This window comes from Sus scrofa, chromosome 5 (genome assembly GCF_054392235.1).
Source record: "Sus scrofa isolate SSC_HxYL_T2T_F1_AM1 chromosome 5, Sscrofa_HxYL_maternal_Yorkshire_Landrace_v2.0, whole genome shotgun sequence".
Taxonomy (NCBI): domain Eukaryota; kingdom Metazoa; phylum Chordata; class Mammalia; order Artiodactyla; family Suidae; genus Sus; species Sus scrofa.
The window spans coordinates 7,845,993-7,870,238 of NC_139387.1; the positions used below are offsets into that span (position 1 = coordinate 7,845,993).

General features: G+C 40.3%; 1 protein-coding gene across 1 annotated transcript in view; it reads left to right on the top strand.

Moving 5' to 3' along the window:
* Nucleotides 1-24,246, top strand: part of MRTFA (myocardin related transcription factor A) — a 198,855-nt gene that overhangs the window by 86,946 nt on the left and 87,663 nt on the right.

Consider the following 24,246-nt stretch of genomic DNA (forward strand, 5'->3'; position numbering starts at 1 on the left):
TTATTATGACTTACCGCAAATCATTTGCTTTAACTACTATGTATTTATTTCTAAACAATCTGTTTTAGGCAAAGTTTATGTGAGTGGAATAATTCTGTATTCTTCTTAATGCCCAGTGTATGTGCTGTTCATTTATATGTATGGCTTTAGTTTAAAAAAAAAATCCGGTTGGGGATCTAGCGTTGCTGTGGCTGTGGTGTAGTCTGGCAGCTGTAGCTCTGATTAGACCCTTAGCCTGGCAACCTCCATGTGCTATGGGTGCAGCCCTAAAAAGCAAAAAAAAAAAAAAAAAAAAAAAAAAAATCCATTCTTCTGGTGAACATTTGGATTGTTTCCAGGGTTAGGCTATAACTGTTGTTGCGAATGTTTTTTGTGCATCCTGGTGCATGAGTGTGTGTATGTACACACACACACACACACACGCACACATACATACGTACATACATAGGACTGGAAGTTCCTATAATATATAGTAACATAAAATTACTAGGTAATACTAAAAACTCTGTTCCAAAGTGGATTTTCCAGTTTATACATCCCCCAGCAGTATATGAAAGTTCCCACTGCTCCATATGCATGCCAACAGTTGTATTTGTTAGATTTTTAATACTTAGTGCTCTGCTGGTTATGTGAAGATATCTTATGATGTTCTTGATTTTCATTTTATTGGGGTTTTTTTGTTTGTTTGTTTGTTTGTCTTTTTAGGGCCGTACCCGCGGCATCTGGCTAGGGGTCTAACCAGAGCTGCAGCTGTCGGCCTACACCACAGCCACAGCAACACAGGATCCGAGTCAAGTCTGTGACCTACACCACAGCTCATGGCAATGCCAGATCCTTAACCCACTGAGTGAGGCCAGGGATTGAACCCACAACCTCATGGTTCCTAATTGAATCTGTTAACCACTGAGCCAAGACGGGAACTCCCTCATTTTATTGTTTTCTAATGAGATTAAATATCTCTTCTTATATGTATTGACCATTTGTGTTTCTTTTGTGAAATACCTGGTGACATTTTTTTGTCTTTTTTTCCCTACCATATTGTTGTTTTTCTTATTAACTACTAGGAGTTCTTTGATATATTCTGAATGCTAATTGGTTGTTGCTTACATGTGTTACAGATATCTTCTCCCACTCTATGATTTAACTTTATCATTCTCTTTATGGTATCTTTTAATTAAGAATTTCTAAGTTTAAAGTAATTGATTTATGAGTTTTATAGTTACCTTTGTATTTTAATTTTTTTGCATGGGAATAATGTAAGGCCCAACTTAATTATTTTCCAAATGAGTTCTTATTTATTGAAGATAATCTTTTCCACTGATCAGCAGAGCTGCCTGTTTTGCATATCAAGGAGTTACCCACGTTTGAATGTCTTTCTGAACTCATTGTTTCCATTGGTCTGTCTGTCTGTGCTTTTGCACTGCATCTCAGTCTTCATTATGATACCTGTACTTGGTCCTTTTAAATGGGAACAGTCAGTCCTCCCATCTCTTCCCAAGTGTCTCTTTCTTGGCTTATTCTTGGCCCTTTGCATTTCCACATGAATTTTAAAGTCATTGTGGAATTTTGATTGGAATTGCATTAAATCTATAAAGTAGTTTGGAGAGAAGGAACATCTTTTGAATATTGTACCACGAATGTGGTATTTTTCTCCTTTTATGTAGTTTTTTTTTTTTTTTTTTTTTGCTATTTCTTGGGCTGCTCCTGCGGCATATGGAGGTTCCCAGGCTAGGGGTCGAATCGGAGCTGTAGCCACCGGCCTATGCCAGAGCCACAGCAACACGGGATCCGAGCCGCGTCTGTGACCTACACCACAGCTCACGGCAACGCCATATCCTTAACCCACTGAACAAGGGCAGGGATGGAACCCGCAACCTCATGGTTCCTAGTCGGATTCGTTAACCACTGCGCCACGACGGGAACTCCTATGTAGATTTTCTTAATGTCCCAATGAAGTTTTATAATTTTCTGTGTGGTGGTTTTTACACATATTTCGTTGGATTTATTTTTAGAGATTTCGTACATTTTGATGCTATTGTGGTATCTTTAAATTTTCTTTCATTTTCTAACTTGTTGTTGGTCCCAAATATTCTCTGGAAGAAATAACAGATACAGTTTATAATTGTCTGTTATGTGCTATGCTGGGTGGGATGGGAAGAATTATGTAAAGAGAAGTAAACGGGAGAGAATGTGAGTGAAAAGGACACACTCCTTTTCCTTTCAGAGGTTTTCTTCTCCTTTGTGTAAAACTTAGGAAGTACTCATTTGTTTTCCACAAGTGTAGCCAGTGGAAGCAAGGGCAGATAATGTATTTTTTTCTTGCAAGGGTACACTGTATCCTTTCATGCTTTGGTGTTGCACAGGCAGCACCAATTAACTGCTGGGAGAAGTAAAGATTTTGAGTGGGCAGTTTCTGATGCAAATTACATTATTTTCTTGGGGAAGGGGGAAAGGGTTTGTTACTTATGTTCCTCAGGAAGCCTGGATGTCAAGGATTTTCTTGATTAGGTCTTCAAGCCAATGTGAAAATGCCCAAATCTTAAGCATGTCATTTCATTGAGTTATTCTGTTTATAATGTGATTTAGAGAATTTCATAACCTATTTCATTTTAGTACTTAGAGATAATCAATTTCCCATTCTCATGTATGCATCAAATGTGCTAGTTCCTGGAGAACAGATAACCAGCGAGAATCTCCGTCTTAATCACACACACACAAATATACATCCCCTGTCTCCTGGAGAAAATTCCTATTAGCGCATGGTTCATTTCCCTCCAGTCTTCTTTCCAAATGTATGTTTCAAAAATAACTGAGCTAATAATATAGAGTGTCCTGCTTTTTTTCACTTAGATTGTAGCTTAAGATTTTTCAGTCATTGAAACATTTTGAATGTGTGTAAAACTTCCATTCTGTGCGGTCATTTATTTAATTGCCCCACTGATTGGACATGTGAATCATTTTCTGTTTTTCACACTTATGCTAATATTTGGATGAAATTTTTTTTTCTTATTTTTTTAGGGCTGCACCCACAGCCTGGAGGTTCCCAGGCTAGGGGTCGAATCGGAACTGTATCTGCTGGCCTGTGCCACAGCCACAGCAATGCCAGATCCAAACCAAGTCTGTGACCTACACCACCGTTCACAGCAGTGCCGGATCCTTAACCCACTGAGCGAGGCCAGGGATCAGACCTGTGTCCTCATGGATACTAGTCAGTTTCGTTTCTGCTGAGCCATGGCAGGAACTCCTGGATGAAATTTTAAAGTCTTTTCTGCATTTTAGATTATTTTCTTAGAAGTGAAAATATTGGCTTAAAGAATTTGTCCATTTTATTGTTGAAAAAAATTTATTCTGTGCCTGTGAACACCATTTGTATAGTAAGTATTGGAGAGGCAGGAACAAGACATAAGAGATTCTCATTGTCAAGGAGTTTATGGTTAGTATAAGAGAGGAAGATCAAACAGTTATACAAACCAATCCATAGTAACATGTTTTGGTAAGTGCTTAGGGGGAACAAAGTACAAAATGTTATATAGAATAGCAGATCTAATCAGGATGGTTCTAGTTTGGGTGGGGGGTGGAGGAGGGCATTGGTCAGTAAAGGCCTTTTTGAGGAAATGACAATTAGACTGAGAGGCAAAGTACAAGCAGTGGTTGGCCAAACAAAGGAAAGAGGGCACAGCCTGGAGGTGGGGTGGAGTGTTGAAAGGGGGACTAGGACAGTTCAGGGTTAACTAGGGAGAACTTGGCACTGAAGAACTGAAAGGGGAGTTCCCGTCGTGGCACAGTGGTTAACGAATCCGACTAGGAACCATGAGGTTGCGGGTTCGGTCCCTGCTCTCGCTCAGTGGGTTAACGATCCGGCGTTGCCGTGAGCTGTGGTGTAGGGTGCAGACGCGGCTTGGATCCCGCGTTACTGTGGCTCTGGCGTAGGCCGGTGGCTACAGCTCTGATTCAACCCCTAGCCTGGGAACCTCCATATGCCGCGGGAGTGGCCCAAGAAATAGCAACAACAACAACAACAAAGACAAAAGACAAAAAAAAAAAAAAAAAAAAAAACCTGAAAGAACACCACTCAGTGGCGAGAGAGACAGTGATGTGAAACCCTTTGTAGGTCTTGTTAACAGTTGAAGTTCTGGAGAAATGCGTTGTCCCCATTCTGTCCCCAAGTGGCCTACCAGTTTACACTTCCGTCAGCCCTGTTAAGAGTGCCCGGTTCACTTAGGAGCACTGATAGCCTTATTTGTAAAAGATGTTTGCATTAGTTGAAGTGTTTTCATTTCAGTTTGTGTTTCGTTGATAGTTAGTGAGGAATAGTCTTTCTCCAAGTGTTTATAGTTGTTTCATCATTTCTGACCATTCAGCTCATTTCCTTTCTCACTAAAACGTAATTTTTTAAGGTTCTTCCACAAGTACTCCAGTAACAGACTGGGAACTACTTGTCAGGAATTTATAGAAGAGTTTCTTACATGTCTGTCTCTCCTCTCTGGATAAGGGTCTGGATTAGGTCAAGATTGGGTTTCTTTTGGCTGTGTTACTTTATGATTCATGACTGTACAGATCTGTGGAGTTGGGAATTCTAAAAGAAACTGTTAAACTCTGGTGACTTTTTTTAAAAGACCCAGCTCACATCATCCTTCCCCTGAGAAGCAATCCAAATTTCTCATAACTTGAACTAATTGCTGCTGCTTTTACATTTGCTTATCTTGTTGTTTGTATTCTTATTTAGCACATTACTTTTTCTTTTTTAATTGTTGGTTAGAGATTTTCTACTCTACTCCATCATGAGACACTTGAGGGCAGAGGCATTGGCAGTCTGATTCATCCTTGTCTTTGTGCGTACACTGACGTTGGCACTGCATAATGACACTATTTCAGACGTATTGTATGGGTGAGTTGGCTGTTTATATTTATGGCTGTCATGGTCCTTAACACTTACTCTGTTTTGAAAAGTTAGCTGCACCTGTAGCCTCCATCTGTCCTGAGGCTGAGGAATAGCATACCTATGATAATGTGTGAGCTTCCCAGGTTTGCAGGTCTTGACTGGGTTTTTCATCGGTAGTAGTTGTGGTCACAAGAAGTGGAAGCTGCCCAGGACCTGTAGCAACTTGCCTGGGTACTGGGTTTTGTTATCTTTTGGATGTTTTCACTTTGCCCAACACCAGGTGTCTGGGCGAGAGACTTACCTGGTTGAAGCCTGTGAAATTTCAGTGATGATTAGATCTTTGTAAAGCTGAACCTCAGTAAATACTCTTGCATGCCCTTATGAGAACCTGAATCAGAAATGGACATGGGAGCAAGATTACATTTCTGTGTTCTGAATCCTACCGAGATGACAAAAAAGCATTCTTAATTTTGTTTATACCTGTCTGTACTATATTCCATCGTAGGAGTTGATATCAGTTGTTAGTGAAGTTAACAGCTTTCTGTGATTAAAGGATTGCTTATTTTGTTAGGTGAGCCAGGCTCTCTGGTCCTCTGGTTTCTCCTGCTCATCTCCTACAATTTGGGAATTTTCATTGTCATTAGCACTTAATATTGCTGAGACTGTGGAGGTCCTTATTTATGTTAACGCTATACCTCAGTACTGTGGATAATTTTAGTCTTCCTTGTGTAGTTTTCTAAATAATAACACATTCAGCATGTGTTCGAAAGAAAATTGTAGTGGACTACCTGCCTTTCCTTGGTAGTTAGGGATTCTTTTGTTATGAACTTCCCCGTGCTGTTAGAATTTTCTGAGATAAATAGGGCTCTTCATTCCATTTGGTATACATTCATGAATGCTGTCACAGGTCAGGCACTGTGCAAGCTCTGCTAATAAGGAGGCGTTAGACCATCTGGTAAAGAGCAGTAATAGAAGTGGGCACAGGTTCTGGGGGAGCATGAGCGAAAGGTATTTAGCATCTCCATGGAGGGTGTGATCAGGGAGGCTTTCTGGAGAAGGCAGCACTTAGGTTTTGAAGGACAAATAAGAGTCCAGGATGTAACAAGGATGTTTTTTAATGGAGGCAATGTTGGTGTGAGAAGGAGCACAGTTAAGCTATTGCTGGAGTTCCCTGGTGGCTCAGCGAGTTAAGGATCTGGCATTGTCACCGCTGTGGCCCTGGTCACATCTGTGGTGCATGTTTGATCCCTGGCCCAGGAACTGCCGCAGGTGTGGAAAAAAAAAAAAAAAAAAAAAAAAGGCTATTGCCGAAGTACACACTACTACCTATGAAATATTGTGGTGAAAATCTTGAACCCCGGAGTTCCCGTCATGGCGCAGTGGTTAACGAATCCGACTAGGAACCATGAGGTTGCGGGTTCGGTCCTTGCCCTTGCTCAGTGGGTTAACGATCCGGCGTTGCCGTGAGCTGTGGTGTAGGTTGCAGACACGGCTCGGATCCCTCGTTGCCGTGGCTCTGGCGTAGGCCGGTGGCTACAGCTCCGATTCAACCCCTAGCCTGGGAACCTCCATATGCCGCGGGAGCAGCCCAAGAAATAGCAACAACAACAACAACAAAAGGCAAAAGACAAAAAAAAAAAACAAAAATCTTGAACCTGGATTGGATCATGATTCTCTAACTCTCCCAATTTACTGTAAATATAGGGGATAGAGCAACATGTTAAATGGCACAGTTAGCAAAATCCAAAATGTCGGAAAGCAATCTGGTATTTCCAGCAAATAAAAAAGAAAAGAGGAAGTAAGAATCTGTAGATTAAATGAGATTTAAGAGACATCAGTGAAATACATGTGTTGTCTCTCTTGGACTCTGATTTGAATAAATCAACTCTAAAAAATTTATGAGGCAGGGAGCATTTGAACATCTGCTGGATAGTTAATGATATTGAGGAATTTTTAAAAAATTTCGGCGTGATAATGATTTTGTAATTATGTTAAGAAAATAGTTCTTAGGAGTTCCACTGTGGCACAGAGGAAACGAATCCGACCAGTATCCATGAGAATTTGGGTTCAATCCTTGGCCTTGCTCAGTGGGTTAAGGATCTGGCATTGCTGTGAGCTGTGGTGTAGGTTGCAGATGCGACTCGGATGCTGCGTGGCTGTGGTGTAGGCCAGCAGCTGTAACTCTGATTTGACCCCTAGCCTGGAAACTTTCGTAAGCCAAGAGTGCGGCCCCAAAAAGCAAAAGCAAAAGAAAAGAAAAGTTCTTATCTTCTAGATATACAGACTAGGAGTTCCTGCTGTGGCTCAGTAGGTTAAGGACCTGATGTCTCTATGAGGCTGTGGGTTCAATCCCTGGCCTTGATCAGTGGGTTAAGGATCTGGCATTGCTGTGACTATGCTCAGCTGCATCTCTGGTTCAACCCCTAGCATGGGAACTTCCATATACTGCAGATGCGGCTATGAAAAATAAATAAAATAAAGTAAAGTAGATATACAGACTAAAGATGAAATTAGGTGATGCCCGGATTTGCTTGAGTGATCTGGTATTGGCTGGATGCTAGGAGGAACCAGGCGTGTATTGATAAATTTTGAAGCTAAGTGATAGAGGACACAAGCTGCTTATTATGCCATTCTTTCTACCTTCATGTGTGTTCGAACTTTTCTATAATGTTTTTACAAAGCTGTGACTGTACTCCAGGGAAGAAATATTAGGGACCTAAAATAAAGCACTAGCTGTAGGGATGGAGAAAAAATGATGGATTTGAGGAATAAGTTATAAAAATAATTAGTTATACTTAGATGTTTGGGGCAGGAGGAAGGGGAGTCTAAGTTTGTGGTTTAGATTTGAGTACTGTTACCTAAGATAGGGTAGATGGTTCCACTGTGTCTTGAGTTGGTGCAGAGCAGTGATACTGGAAGTTTGCTTTTGTACTTCCTGAGTTTAGGATGGTCAAGCCAGCTAGAGGTACATAGTTGGTAGCTTACTAGTGAAGACAGAGCTAGATATGCTTCACTATGTCGGTGGTAGTTAGCCTTAAGAAAGGATGAGGTTGCCCAGGGACGCTATTATGGTAAGAGGAAAGAAAAGGGGTGTCCCTGAGAGAGGCAGAGAGAGGGGAGCCATTTAAATTCTGAGAGAAAAGGTCAGAAAGGTAGGAAGGTAGGATTTTTTTTAAGGAAATCAAGAAATAGGAAGCTTTAAGAAGAGTAGGGAAACCATGACACATCCAGCAGGAAGGTCAAATGGGACTTGTCTGGTTCCTCTTGATTATGAACATTAGAGGCCTTTCAAGAGCCAGTGGGGAGGCTAGGAAAGCTTTATGAATAAACCTTATTGATATCCTGCAGTTATTAAATCCCTTTGGAGTGGATTAATAGAGACTGGAGATCATATTAAATTTGCATCAATTAGCTAGAGAGTTACGATTAAAAGCAAAAGTGCTTTTAGTTCTCTTCCTGGGAAATTTCGCTAACTTGCACAAAAATTAGTGAAATTGAAGTTGCCATAGGAGTTCAAACTTTTCGAATCGTGAAACCTGTTTTAAATCCAGTTTTCATGGTGAGTGATGTACTGATACTCCTCAGGGTAATTGAAAAATCTTAGCAGTCGGCAAAGATGAGTTGCGTATTTCTTTTTGTTTTGAAGATTAATTTTTTTTATTTCCGTCTTTAAAATTGTTTTTCTTTACTTTACCTCCTTTTATCCCCAAATGCAGATAAGACAATGGGTATGGAATTGCTGTGAAAAAGCTAACAAATAGTTGAAAGGTGATGTGTTGTTACTACCACCACATGCCTGTCAGCACCATTTCTCTGTAGGACTGGAATACTGACAGCTATAGTATTCTACGCATCCTCTACAGCAAAGAGAAAAGTTTTGGCAGGAGGGAAACAGCCCTCTGCCCTTCCTACCGTCTTCTTTGCAGGAATCTTCCAATTTGTATTATTTTCCTATAAGGACAGAACCGTGAGAGCTTGTTTCATTTGGAAAACCCTCACACAGCAAATTGTACAGCCCACGTGTGGACAAAAGAATGACTCAAGCTTTTAGGGATGCTTTTCCTTGGTTGGTAACCTCTGACCAGATGATCATAAGATAGTTTCAGAGCTTGGTTGTGAGAAGGGGCCAGTGAGAAGGCTTCCATCTTTCCAGAGCAGCATTTAGCCCACACTGGCTGCCACTCTGTTGCCTGTTGAGTCATTCCCACAGTTCTATATAGAGCTTTTCTGGCTTTTCTTCTAAACATGATGTTCCTGGAGTGAGAAAGAAAGGAAGTTTTTCTCTCCTCCACAGGTTCTCCCCCACCCTGAATCTGCATCGCTTTCCCTTTTCGAATAACAGAATATTGCCCTCAGTCGTTCTGAGACTGTTTTCTCTTTTAAGGCCTCTTAGCACTTTCATTTATCATTCGTTTGACTATGTAAGCATTAAGGCATTTGCTCGGCTGAGTTTGCCCAGTAGGCTTTCAAGATACGGCTGCTGCTTAACCAGAAAAACTGAGGAATTCTAGTTAAACATACCAAAAATGGATCTCTAGTTTTCAGCTATTTAGAAATCAGTCAAATATGCTAAAAGGCATCTTAATGTCCTTATTATGAATATCAGTAAAAGGTACTGTGAAGGGAACGAATGAGCTTTTAATTTTGGATAAGTGAAAATTGCTGTAATTTGAAAGACTTTGTTGTTTTTTTGCAATGAAAGGTAAAATGCCCATATTTGCTTTTATTTGGAAGATCCTGCTCTGTGCTAGTGGAAAAAGAATTGAAGTTTCTTTGTAAGGAAAGGGAAATTCATATATATATATTGTAACTGTCGTCTTATGTGTTCTAAACATCCAGCAAGATCAGAAAGCATTTTGGAAAAGTCAAATAGCATCGGTGAGCTGTCTGTTCACAGATCCAGTGGCATAAGTAAGGAGCTCTCTTGGGGGGTTGGCAGATCTGAAAGACAGATTATAGCTCTGGAATGTATTCAGATGACTTTTTGAAACAGATATTTTAATTGGAATGGGGGTGGAGAAATATTTGCGCGTCTGTAGTTAAATGTTCAACTTCCTTAGCCTGTTATCTATAAATATCACAGATGAAAAAGCCGTTGGAACTCTTTCTTAAAAAACTTACTCCCCATACGTTTTTCTTTGTATGTAGGTGTTCATGTGAGCCTAAGTCCCACCCTGCCTCCCATTCCTGGGTCAGCTGATAGGGCTGGGTCTTCCACAAGATTGAGTTCTTCGGCTTGTGTTTAATCTATTGCTCTGAACTGCATTAGCAGCAGTGTTCAACAAAACCTCATCTTCTCTTGAAAAGAGGGAAAAAAAAGCAGTTTGTTTTCTGCAGGTCTCTTTCTGTACGTCTCTCCCCTCCCCCCAGAGACTAGCAAGGGGAGGAGCTCACTCACTGTTCTAACCACACTTCATATGTCTTAACTTGAGTGCTTTTTGGTTTCCTGTCGGCAGTAATTCAACTCTGTGCCATCTTAACTTGCCTGAAGGGTGGATAAATTGGTAACTGCACTCAGAAGGGGAGTGAGTTCTCACAGTCTGATTTGAGCACAAGGCATGAGACTGAATTTATGAAAGCTTCGGTAGCCTCTGAAGACAACATCTTTCTTCTGTGACTTTGAATTTTTCATTATATTTGTGGGCTGTTGTTTCTGAGAAGAATCTGTCATGACGCTACTGGAACCTGAGATGTTAATGATGGCTGTACAGTCCGGTAATTTCCATATTTCCTGCAAATCCTATTTGCCATATAAGCTTTTTGAAAAACGTTGGGCATATTTGTACTAGGATTGGATGGAGATGGGGAGGAAGATAGAAGGAGGGTAAACATAAATTGTCTTCATTTTCAGATTTTTATTGTGAAAAATATTAATTTTTTTTCCTAATTGCAAATTCTAGATATTCAGGCTCAGCTTTGATTAGATGCTTACTGATCTTAAGACTGCTCTGTTAGGAGACATGTAAGAAAAAAATTGTTTGTCTTCTTTAATCAGCTATTTTGTTATTGTCCGTAGTGCTGCTTTTTATGAAATTAAATTGCTTTTGCTCTTCTATACGGTACTGTCTTTAGTCACCAGCCTACACTCTTTTTTTTTAAAATAACTCTTTGTGAAAACATCTCAAAAATTGTCCTTAGCTTTTTTTTCTCTCTGTTGTGGTAAACCTGCTGTATCACCTTTTGACTCTTTGGAAATGTTCTGTTCACACATAGGGTTGGGACTGTAAATTTTGGAGATGGGGAAATTTGAGCAAGGAGGTAGTCAACAGAAGGAATGCAGAATTTTTGAAATTCTGTCTCTTAAAAAACAATTTTCCCAATTTAGAAGTCTTTTAAAACATTTTTTAAAATTCCAGTTTGTTTTTAATGATTTCTGTTACTTTTAGTGTTCCTAAAGTTTTAAGTTAGATATCTAAAAATAGGGAATGTTCTTTTGTTATTTTTAGACTTCTGCTAAAATGTAATCTGTAGCATTTTCCTGTTTTAGAGAATATCTTGGAAGATTCATACAAGTGGCATTTGGCAACTTCTTCCCATCCACTGGCCTTCACTCAAAGGAAAATTAGACTGCTTGGTTCTGGCAGATACTGTCTCTGGCAGAATTAGTCTCACTGTTCTCCTCTGGGAATGCTTAGATAGTATGTTGAAAGACACAAGATATCCATCTGAAGACAGGATCAGATGCTCTCAGGTTGCACATTATAGACAGGGTATGGACAAAAAGGCAGGAGTGCTACTGTTCTGTTCTCTCTGGTTTTACAAATAAAACCATGATGAGTCATTTATTAGTCAAGTCTTTCTGTTCATATATCCTGTGCATTCCAGGTTGCCTTTCCTTTTCCTCCCACGGATCTGTTGAGCTTTGTGTTCTAAACAAGATAGTATGCTTATCTGAATGTTTCCCATCTGTCTTTGATGAAATAGTTCCCAGTTAAGCGAAGTCGGGTTTTTTTTCCCCCCCTGCTCTGTATTCTGGTTCTCTGCTTTCTGTGGGCAAGTGCATATTTATTTTGGGAATAGAAGTTAGTATTTGAACTCTTTCTTCCTTCTTTGATCATCTTGTTACTTCTAGATCATCTCAGCCCCTTAACTTTTCTTAATAAAGATTAAAAGATTGTTTGCTTTTCTCTAAGGGGGGATCTCACAGTTCCCAGTCAGATAAGGGAAAGGGACTGAAGGAACATCTTCTTGTCTTGCCTAAGAGCTGTTTTTCCTATGCCATATGTTGAGTAGAGCTAGCCACCCATCTGTTGGACCAACAACTTCATAAAACTTTCAGAGGATAATAGTATGTAAGACAAGGATGGATGACATTGACAAGGGTGTTGGATACAGGTAGAATAAAAGGTCTGCAGAGAATAGCATGTATGTGGACCTCTTTTGCATATGTTCACGAAGTAGAGAAACTGGGTATAGGAAGGAGTAATAGCAGACTGATTTCTCTAGAACTCGTGGTTCCTAAATGTTCAGAAACCATATTAATATGCGTTGTTTTATAAAATTGTTGCTATTTTCTTCGGAAGCTACAACCATCATACTGATTTGTAATAGTAAATGACAGGTATACCTATAATGGGAAATGAAAAAAAAACTCTTATGAAGCCTTACTTAAAAAAAAAAAAAACTACCATAATTTCTAAAAAATCAAGACATTTAGACTATCTATGCAGGCTGTAGGTTTTCCAGCAATACAATATTTGGATCTCCATGAATATATGCTTTATAAATGAAACTACTGTTTAATGAAATGTTTATAGTAATGAAACGTCTTTAGACAAGATTTAAGATGTAAGGTTTTTACCTTAAACTTTGGGATCCTGACTATTATAGCAAAGGGTACATTGTGTATTTGTAACAGTTTCCATTTAGTATTTGGGACTTGAAGATTTGGGTAAGGCCCTCTTGCATAAAAAGACTTTCATTCTCCTTACTGCTGGTAGTCTCTGTCTGACCCCTGAGATCCAGTTCAGATACTGCCTTTCTGTGAAACCTTTCTCGATGGAATCAGCCCTTCCTCTTCTCTGCTCCTGCGGCAGCATGTTTACAATGTAGACTAATTAGCATTTTTTCTTTTTTAAAAAATTTTCAGTTATATTTTTATTTATTTGTCTTTTTTATGGCCACACCTGTGGCACATGAAAATTCCCAGGTTAGGGTCCAATTGGAGCTGCAGCCACTGACCTACACCACAGCTCATGGCAACGACAGATCCTTAACTCACTGAGTGAGGCCAGGGATTGAACCCATGTCTTCGTGAATACAAGTTGGCTTTGTTATTGCTGAGCCACAATGGGAACTCCCTAATTATCATTTTTTCATGTCTTCCTGATTAGATTATTAGCTTCTCAAAGGCAGTATACTCATCTATATATTTGTTTCTGACATCGGGACATGGTAGACACATGTATATATATATTTTTTTAATGAATGAAGAAATCTGATTTGGCATACTTCCCCAAATAAATAGACATAAGCCTTTTAAATCAAGATTTTATGAAAGTATTTTAAGACCTGTTGTCCTATTAAGACAAGAATCTTTTAGCCATCATCCTGTATCTTAGCCAGGCCTTGCCCAAAACATGTGCTTTTGAAAGCATGGTTTTCTAAACCAAAGTTCTTCCACATCCCAGGATAGGGATGCAGAAGTGTGCCTGTCTATCTTCCTGTGGGGTGTACTGCTAAATCTAAGTGTTCCGATCAAGCCCCAATTAGAGGATTAAAGCACCTATCACCACTCTGGAAACCTATCTAGATCATTGTGATTAGAAAACTAATTATCTGAGACAGACATTTGGGATTTCTAAAGCTAAGACTAAGGGATTATTGGGGCACAGCTTTGACTCGGGTATATTTTAGAACAAGGGAATACTGAGGCTCAGCTCTTGACAGCTATTATGTAAGGCTTTGACCAGATGGGCCCTGTCCCTGCATCCGGCTGGTGCTGTCTTCTTACCAGTTTATAACTCTACAACAGTGGGTCATAGTGCCCTTGTGGAGGAGAGGATTGAAGCAGTTTCCTAGGTATGTTCTGGTCACCTGACAAACACCTGATCTTGATGATACCCAGTTAGGAAATCTGTTTTTTTCCGTCTCTCTTGTGTGCATATTTTTGCATACCCACCCACGCACGCACACATACTCTATCCACAGCACACCCTATACCCTCTCCCCACTCTTGTATGTGTAGACTATCTCTGGAAGGATCTACCTGTCTTTGCATAGTCTGTCTCCGGAAGGACTGTAGGAAACTGGTAACAGTGACTGGGTGACTGCTTCCCTGGAAGGGAGATGGAGAACTGGGGGTTGGGATGGAAGAGATGTTTTGTTCTCTTTCAAGTTTACTATGGGGTATTATGGAATACCCCGTAATCATGAAAGAACATAGAGTGCATATCACAGTGATATATAGGGTACACAAGCCCATGGACGTGTTGTCCAACCTGAAGTCCTCTCAGTACCTTCTTCAGTTTGTCCCTTAGAAAACTGATTTTCTTGGTTTCCTTTTAACTGTATATACCTTTTTAATTTTTATTTGTTTGTTTATTTATTTTGGTCTTTCTGCCTTTTCTAGGGCCCCACCTATGGCATATGGAGCTTCCTAGGCTAGGAGTGCAATTGGAGCTGCAGCCGCCAGCCTATGCCACAGCCACAGCAACGCGGGATCTGAGCTGCATCTTCGACCTACACCACAGCTCACAGCAACGCTGGATCTTTAACCCACTGAGGGAGGCCAGGGATCGGACCCGCAACCTCATTGTTCCTAGTTGGATTTGTTTCCCCTGCGCCAAGACAGGAACTCCTAGCAATAACTACCTTTTGGATCTACTAATACTCTAAATATTTGCGTGAGCTTTAAAAAATATACTTTGTTTGTATTTATAAAAAAAATTTTTTTTTGGCCATACCCTCGGCACATGGAAGTTCCTGGGCCAGGGATCAAATCTGAGCCATGGCCTCAACATACACCGAAGCCACAGCAATGCTGAATCCTTAATCCACTGCACCTGGTCGGGGATTGATCTCATACCTCAGCAGCAACCCGAGCCACCGCAGAAAAGTCAGATCCTTAACCCTCTATGCCACAGCCAGAATTCCTGTATTTAAGAAATTTTAGAGCTTAAAGGACACCTTAGTTATTTTCTTGTCCTCTCCTTTATCTAAGGTGAGGAAATTGGCCTGTTGAGGTTAATTTATTTCCTGACGTCACATAATTAATTAGTGGCAGAGGTGGAAGGAGTATACATTTCCTTGCTCCCATGACCCTGCTCTTCCTACTAGAACGTACTAGAAAGAAACCGTCAGAGACCTTTGATGTGTCTACCCCCTGCCCCTGGGAAGCGGAGTCAGATGCTTCAGGCCGCGTGCTTCCCCGGTGGACCTCCATCTTGCCCTGCCTCCTCTGGCCTGGGTGATGATCTCATACCTTGACGATGATCTCAGAAGACAGGTAGGCAGACAGACAGACGTTGTCATCAGTATTCTGGATTACATCTTACTGCCCTGTCTCTGACTCATTAATTTATCTGGGGTCCCCTTAGAGTTAGGACCTAGATCAAAGGAATTTGAATTCATCTGTCTGTCTCTTTTTTTCTCGCCTTTTGTTTCCTTTTGGATGAGGCAAGTCCTCAAGACCATGAACCACAGTTTTAGCTGTATTGGAACTGTGCCAAATTAAATAAAGATGAGTCTCATACGGTCTTGGTTTTTTTTTTTGGAACTTCACTTTTATGATTACCACATGCATTATTTTTGAAAGGATTTTCTTTACAATAACAAAGAAGAAAATGCTAAAAACCTCCTACTCTGCCATCAACAACAAAAAACAGCGTTCTCTGCCTTGCTGTCAACAAGCTAAAGGGCAGTACCAGGCTGAGCTCATGTTGTTAGGGGTCTAGGGCATCCTTAATCTCTCGGCAGCCACATAAATGGGGCGGTGGCAGCAGTCTGGTGAGTATAGAAGGCCCAGAAAAGTGGTATTATATGCAGCAATTACATAGTGAAAATAAACTCGCGGTGAAATTTTTATAGTGTGTCATAATTTTAAAGTGTTTTTATGTCTATTATCTTATTTGATCTTTACAACCACTTTGAGGTATCTGTAGCTTCACATTTTATAGAGGAGGAAACTGAGGCTCAGAGAAGCTTCAAGACACACACAGTGAGAGATGGAACAGATGTTGAAATGTAGTGTTTGTTTTTTTTTTCTTCTTACTTTAAACGCTACTTACTTCTATGTTCCATTTAAAACCCCTTCTCGTTGAGAACCTGCTGTTGGTTCTCATGCACAGACAACGCCTTCAGAGCCCCAGCCCTGGGACTCTCTGACCTCTCTCCTCCTCTTCCATGGTAATGTGCTGGCCTCTCAGCGGTCCCTCACCCCACAGGCAGTGCCCCGAATTCAGGGTTCTTTTCCTTGGCTTGCTTTCTTCTCAGAGCCCTCTTTGCCGCGTAGCCTCATGGTTCCCTTACCTCCTTCAGATCTTTGTTCCATTGTCACTTTCAAAGTTAGGCCTTCCCCGACCACCCTTTTTTTTTAACCTGCTTTTATTTTTCCTCATATCGCTTATTATCTGACAGAATACAGTCGTCCCTTGGTTCTCAGGGGGGTTGGTTCTAGCCTCCGCCCCCGCCCTTGATACCAGAATTCTCAGATGCTCAAGTCTCTTAGATAAAATGGCATAGTACTGGCATATAACCTACGTACATCCCCCCACACACTTGAAATTGTCTCTAGATTACTTAGAATACTTAATATAATGTAAATGCTTATGTAAATACTTGCCTGCGCAGCAGATTGAAGTTTTGCTCTTTGAAACTTCTGGAAATTTTTTTTCCAAATATTTTTGATCTGTAGTTGGTTGAGTCCGTGGACGGGGAACCTATGACTATGGAGGACCGACTGTATGTGATTTGTTGATTTGATTTTTGGTTACCTCTGTCTTTCCCGACTAGAAAATAAATATCACAAAGTTCGGGATTTTTCTCTCTTATTTTCTGCTCTGTTTCCAGTGCTTATAAGGGCACCTGGTGCATAGTATGCACTTAATAATAATTCTTGTTGTTTTGTTCATTTGCTTGTTTTGCTTTTTAAGGCCACATCCACGGCATATGGAGGTTCCCAGGCTAGGGGTCTAATCAGAGCTACAGCTGCCGGCCTATACCACAGCCACAGCAACACAGGATCAGACCTACACCACAGCTCATGGCAATGCCGGATCCCCAACCCACTGAGCAAGGCCAGGGATCGAACCCGAAACCTCATGGTTCCCAGTCAGATTTGTTTCTGCTGCGCCACAATAGGAACTCCGATAATAATTCTTGAGTAAATGATATGCCAAAAATTTTGGGAAATGTTTTAGGTATGTATGTTCCTGAGAGTGTACCTTTCAATTATTTTGTGTGGCATGCTTTGTAGTAACTAGTGCAGTGGTTTTCAAAGTATGGTCTGGGGACTCTCAGACTTTTTCAATGGATGTGAGGTAGAAACTCTTTATGTGTTTATACTAAGATGTTATTTGCCCCCCCCCCTTTTAATTTTCCTATCATGAGTATACTATGTGGTTTTCTAGAGCTACACAAAGGTATGAAACCTCAATAAATTGAATGCAGTATCATGTATGAAAATTCAGTGGTCTTTATTAAGAGATTTGCAAAAGTGGTAAAACAGTTGCACTCTTTTTACTATTTTTGTTTTAGAAAGTAATTATATTGTTTCATTAAAATGTATTATTTATATTAACATGTGGGGTTGCTATTTTTAATATAAATAATATTTTAAATATTTTCAGTTTTAGTTTCTTATCTGATAAAAGTAATAGATAATGGAGTTCCCTCGTGGCTCAATGGGTTAAGGGTCTGGTGTTGTCACTACTGTGGCTCTGGTTATAGCTGTGGCACAGGTTTGATCTCTGGCCTGGGAATTTTTGCATGCTGTAGGCATAGCCAAAAAAAAAGTAATAGAACCTATAGGTGGGAGGAAGTGGGATGGACTAGGAGTTTGGGGTTATTAGATGCAAACTATTGCATTTAGAATAAGCAGTGAGGTTTTACTCTACAGCACAGGGAACTCTATCCATTCTCTTGAGATAGAACATGATGGAAGATAGTATGAGGGAAATAGTGTGTATATATGTATGACTGGATCACTATGCTGTACAGCAGAAGTTGGCACAACATTGTAAATCAACTATACTTTAATAAAAAAATAGAACCTACATATCTAAAACTCCTTCGAAATTCTCGATAACTGTAAGAGGGTGAAGGAGTCCTGATGTCAGTAAGCTTGAGAAGATTAGCTGTAGTGTTTACGAGTACAGACTTGGGAACCCAGGTTTTTTCCACCTCTGCCACTGCTACGAGCTCTGTGACCTTGGCAAATTACTTAACCTCTTCATACCTGTTGCTTCATCTGTTTTAAAAAATAATAGTGATAGTGTTAACACCAACCCCAGGAAGTTATTGAAATATTAAATGGCTTAACTATGTAAAATGCTTATAACAGTTCCTGCTGCATAATAAATGCTGTATTTTTAAAAAAATGTTATTATGGTTTTTTTTTTCATTGTTGTTGGGACTTTGAATACTATTAGATGTAGATTTTTTTCATTTCTTCTTGGATATTCTGACAACTTGCCACAACTCTCTTGATACTTGGCAGCTCTTATAAATTTTTAAGAAATATGTTTCTTCTTTAACCTTGAAATAACTTATGGTCTTTTTTTTTGGGGGGGGGCACACCCACGGCATATGGAAGTTCCCAGGCTAGCGGTCTAATTGGAGCTGCAGCTGCCGGCCTACACCACAGCCACAGCAATGTGGAATCTGAACCATGTCTGCAACCTACACCATAGCTCATGGCAACACTGGATCCTTAACCCACTGAGCAGACCCAGGGATTGAACCTGCATCCTCATGGACACTAGTTGGGTTTGTTACCACTGAGCCATGACAGGAACTCCCTTAAGGAAATTTTAAAAGATGCATAAGATTTCCCAGTTCCCTTCGTGACTCGGCAGTTAACAAACCCAAGTAGGATCCATGAGGATGCAGGTTCGAGCCCTGGCCTCTCTCAGTGGGTTAAGGATCTGGCATTGCTGTGAGCTGTGGTGAAGGTCACAGACTTGGCTTGGATCCTGTGTTGCTGTGGCTGTGGTATAGGCTGGCGGCTGTAGCTCTGATTTGACCCCTAGCCTGGGACCTTCCATATGCCATGAGTGCAGCCCTAAAAAAGCAAAAAAAAAAAAAGAAAAAAAAGATGTGTGTATATATATATATATGGATGCTTATAGAAGTATTCTTTATGATAGTAAAAACAAGACCAAAGAGAAACAACCTGTATTTTAGTAGTAGAGTATTGGTTAAATAACTTATTTATTCGTATGGTTGAATACTAATGTGGTTATAAGGTTATTTAAAAATGTGGAAGGAGTTCCCACTCTGGCTGAGTGGGTTAAGAATCTGACTGCAGCAGCTTAGATCACTGTGAAGGCGTGGGTTCAATCTTCCTCCTAGCATAGTGGGTTAGAGGATCTGGCGTTGCCGCAACTGTGGCTCAGATTCAATCTCTGGCCTGGGAACTTCCATGTGCCTCCAGTGTGATCGTTTAAAAAAAAAGAAAAGAAAAAAAGATGTGGGAGAAAGATTACCATTTATCCTCATAATGATAAACAAAATGACTGTAAGGATATATATACATCAGAATACTAAGAGCTGTCTCTGGGTAGTGACATTTCATGGGGATTTGTTTTCTTTCTTTGTGTTTTCCTGTAGCTTTCTTGTTTTCCACTTTAAGTATATATATTTCTGTTGTATTGAAATAAAAACCCGTATTAAACTGTGTGTGTATGTGTGTACATGTAGGTAGCTGAAGGAAGGCGGAGATGGCTGGAGTGAGTGTCTTGGGTTGGGAGCTCTGTTGCCTCGGGTCCTCTGCAGTCAGCACTCCCCGAGCAAACAGTGAGTGATAAGGAGGCACTCCATCCCATTAGGCTGGTCATCTGACCAGTCTGTTTGTACAAATCCCTTTTATATTTTTTGCCCTTGTTTTTATTTCATAAGATTTATTGAAGTTTACCTTTGCGATGTTTGTATCAGGCCATGTTCTCGGTGGAGTTGTATAGATCCTTCCTGTGCATACTAACTCACTCTCAATTTGCTGAAGCTCTCAACAGATTTTGTAACTAAAAACACACTTTTTAAATTTTTTGTCTTTTAGGGCCGCACCTGCAGCATATGGAGGTTCTCAGGCTAAGGGTCCAATTGGAACTGTAGCCACCGTCCAACGCCACAGCCACAGCAATGCGGGATCCAAGCCACATCTGCAACCTATACCACACCTCACAGCAACACCGGATCCTTAACCTACTGAGAGAGGCCAGGGATCGAACCTGCGTCCTCATGGATGCTAGTCGGATTCACTAACCGCTGAGCCACAACAGGAACTCCACTTTACTTTGGTGTTTTTTTTGTTTTTGTTTTGTTTGATGGATAAGAATAATCTGTTCCCTTAGGCATAAAATAGTGGTATTACTATAAAATGTTTTAATTATTTGAAACTACATTTCCATAATAAATTTTGTTCTTTGACCTGAGGGTAGGTGTGAAAATCCTCTGAACAATCCATCTACTCTTCTTTTTTTTTTTTTTTTAACGACTGCACCCATAGCATATGGAAGTTCCCAGGCTGGGGGTCGAATTGGAGCTGTAGCTGAGGCCTGCACCACCTCAGCCGTGGCAACACCAAATCTGAGCCACATCTGTGACCTATGCTGTAGTTTATGGCAGTGCTGCAGCTGGAGCGTTAACTCACTGAGCGAGACCTGGGATGGAACCCTCATCGTCACAGAGACAGTGACAGGTCCTTAATCCGCTGAGCCACAGCAGGAACTCCAATCCATCTACTTTTTATCAGAAAGCCAAAACTTGCATTGCCTCATCTTTGCCTTGCAGATAGGAACTGAAGAATTAAATGTTAATTAAATTGACCTTGATTTTCTTGAGACTCAATTAGATTATACTCCTCAAATCAGTGACAAAAGACTAATTTTTAAAATGTGTGGCTGTGTAGAGTATTGGAAACTTAATAGTGTTAACATTACTTAGGTCACCCTAACAGAGGCTATGAGCTTGCTAACCCTTCTAACACCTTGCTGCTCAAAGTGTGTTCCAAGAACCTGCAGTGTCTGTCACCTGGGAGCCTGTTAGGATGCACGGTGCCAGGCTTCCCTTCAGACCTGCAATCAGAATCTTTATTTTTACAAGATCCCCAGGTATACATGACAGTTGAAAAGTGTTGTTCCAACAGATATTTTATTTTTATTGACTTCGTTTTTGAGGTGAACTGGTGAAAGAAATAAAGACAGTCTGTTGGCATATTTCCTGGGTTATAAACACTACTCAAAATGATAAAAATCAGTTCCCATCGTGGCTCAGTGGTTAACGAATCCGACTAGGAACCATGAGGTTGCAGGTTCTATCCCTGTCCTCGCTTAGTGGGTTAGGGATCTGGTGTTGCCGTGAGCTGTGCTGTAGGTCACAGACACGGCTCGGATCCTGTATTGCTGTGGCTGTGGTGTAGGCCTGTGGCTACAGCTCTGTAGCTTGGGAACCCCCATGTGCTACCCTAGAAAAGACAAAAAAAGATAAACATCTGAAAATAGAATGCAGTGGTTGTAAAGATTAAATGATGTCTAATTATTGTGTGGAAGTACTGGATAAAATAGGAAACAAAAAGAAAATTTGCTTCTAGTGCAATATTCTGCATTTGATAAATTTTCACCATTTGGCTTTCATGGGGCTATTTTTCTTGACTCTTGGCACTCTATAGTGTTTAGCTGGGAAGGGATCTTAAAGATGACCTGATGCAAGACCTTCATTTTACAGATGAACAAACTGGGGCTAAGGATGTTAAGTGACCTACCTTAATAGCTTGGGCTTGCCATGTGCTGATATTTAAAGCACTGCTCTTTTCCTCCTGTGCTACCCCTCTGTGCTGCTGAAGGTCATACTATTAGTTGCTTCTTAGATGTTGGTTGAAGCCATAGTGAATAATTATGAGTGAGAATACCTCCAACACACCTCATAGCATTTTGGGAAAACAGTGGGGGCTTACTCTCTTTCTGTCTGAACATGTGTAATGACTTCACAAAAAGACTTTTTTACCTGTTGTTTGGAGGTTCAGCTCCTTCTTCTATGACTCAGTGGAGCTTAATACTTGGACTTGAGTTGGGAAGGTGCAGGCTTATGGGGGAAGGTGTGGCAATTTTCTGTTCTGCTCAAATGACAGTGGTTTTGAGCATTTAAGAAGTAGTGTTATTCTACTCTTCTTTCTATTTCTCATTTAAATAAAATTTATAAGTGGTAAAAAGGGTGCCTTTTCAACAAGAAATGCTAAAAGAACTGGCTATCTGTATACAAAACAAAAGCACTGACCCTTACCTCATACCATACACAAAATTTTACTAAAAATGGGTCATCGGCTAAATATAAAAACTAAGGGACACACAAAAAGCATGAACTACATCAAAGAAAATTTTTAAATTGGACTTTATCAAGTTTAAATTCATTTTTTCCTCTTTGAACATTGTTGAGAAAATTAGATAAGCCATAGAGTAGGAGGAAATACTAAAAAATACTTGTATCTGGCAGAAAGCTTGTATCTAGAATATATAAGTAACTCTTAAAGCTTAGTAATAAAAAGACAATCTGATTAAAAAAATGGAAAAGTCTTGATCAGACATTTCAAAAAATATGCGAAAGGCCGATAAAAGATATTCAGCATTATTGGCCATCAGGGAAATGCAAATTAAAATCTCAGTGAGCTCCTGTTGTGGTTCAGTGGGTTCAGGACCTGACATTGTCTCTGTGAGGATGTGGGTTCAATCCCTGGCCTCGCTCTGTGGATTAAGGATCTGTTGTTGATGTAAGCTGCCTGGGTCGCAGATCGGCTCAGATCTGTTGTTGCCTTGGCTGTGGCATAGGCCTCCGGCTACAGCTCCGATTCGGTCCTTGGCCTGGCAACTGCAGGTGTGGCCATTTAAAAAAAAAAAAAATCGCAATGAGACACCACTATAGGCCCACTAGAATAATTAAAAATTTTAAAAGACTGACAATACCAAGTGTTGGCAAGGATGTGCAGCAATGGAATTCCTACACGGCAGGTGAAATGTAGAATGGTATAAACATGGTGGGAAACAATTTGACATTTCATATAAAGTTAAACATATTAACATAAACCCAGCATCCTATTCCTAGCTCTTTACCCAAGAGAAACAGAAACGTAAATTCACATCTGTGCATAAAAGTTCACAACATCTTTATTCGTAATGACACCAAACTGGAAGCAGTCCAGTTGTCCATCAGCAGGTGAGTGCATAAATTGTGGTACATGCATTAACAATGAACAAATCAACTGATACATTAAAAAATGGATGGGAGTTCCCATTGTGGCGCAGCAGAAACGAATCCGATTAGGAACCATGAGGTTTCGGGTTCAATCTCTGGCCTCGCTCAGTGGGTCAAGGATCCGGAGTTGCCGTGAGCTGTGGTGTAGGTCACAGACACGGCTCGGATCTGGTGTTGCTGTGGCTCTGGTGTAGGGCGGTGGCTACAGCTCCGATTAGACCCCTAGCCTGAGAATCTCCATATGCCGCAGGTGCGGCCCTAAAAAGACAAAACAAAAACAAAACAAAACAAAAAAGGATGCACTTCAAAAATGTGCTAAATGTAAGAAGGCAGACTCAAATGAGTACATTGAATGATACCGTTTATATAAGTCTTTAAAATGCAAGCTGTAGAATATTAGTAGCTTTTTTTTTTTTAATAAAAAGGAACAAACTATTGACACATAAAATACCCTGAACAACTCTCATGAGAATCATGCCTAATGGAAGGAGCTAATCCCAAAAGGTTACATATTAATGTGATTCCATTTGTATACAGTTCTTGAAATGACAAAATTATAGTTATTGAGAATAGATTCATGATTGTCAGGAGCTAAGGAAGGGGTGATGCGGGTAGGAAAGAAATTGTGGCCGAAAAAGGTCAGCATGAGTGATACTTGTAGTGATGGCGTGGCTGTATCTTTTCTGTATCAGTGTCAGGATCCTGGTTGAGATACTGCACTGTAGTTTGACAAGATGTTATCACTGGGGGGACGGGGATGTAGGGTAAACCAGATCCCTGTGTTGTTTCTTAGAACTGGGTGGGGAATCTATAATTACCTCCAAATAAAATGTTTAAGAAATGCAGTTTGGCGTCTTTTCAAAAAGTTATACAGAGTTACCGCATGACTCAGAAATTCTACTTCTAGATATGTACCCAAGAAAATCGAAAACATCTATCTACACAAAAACTTGTACACAAAT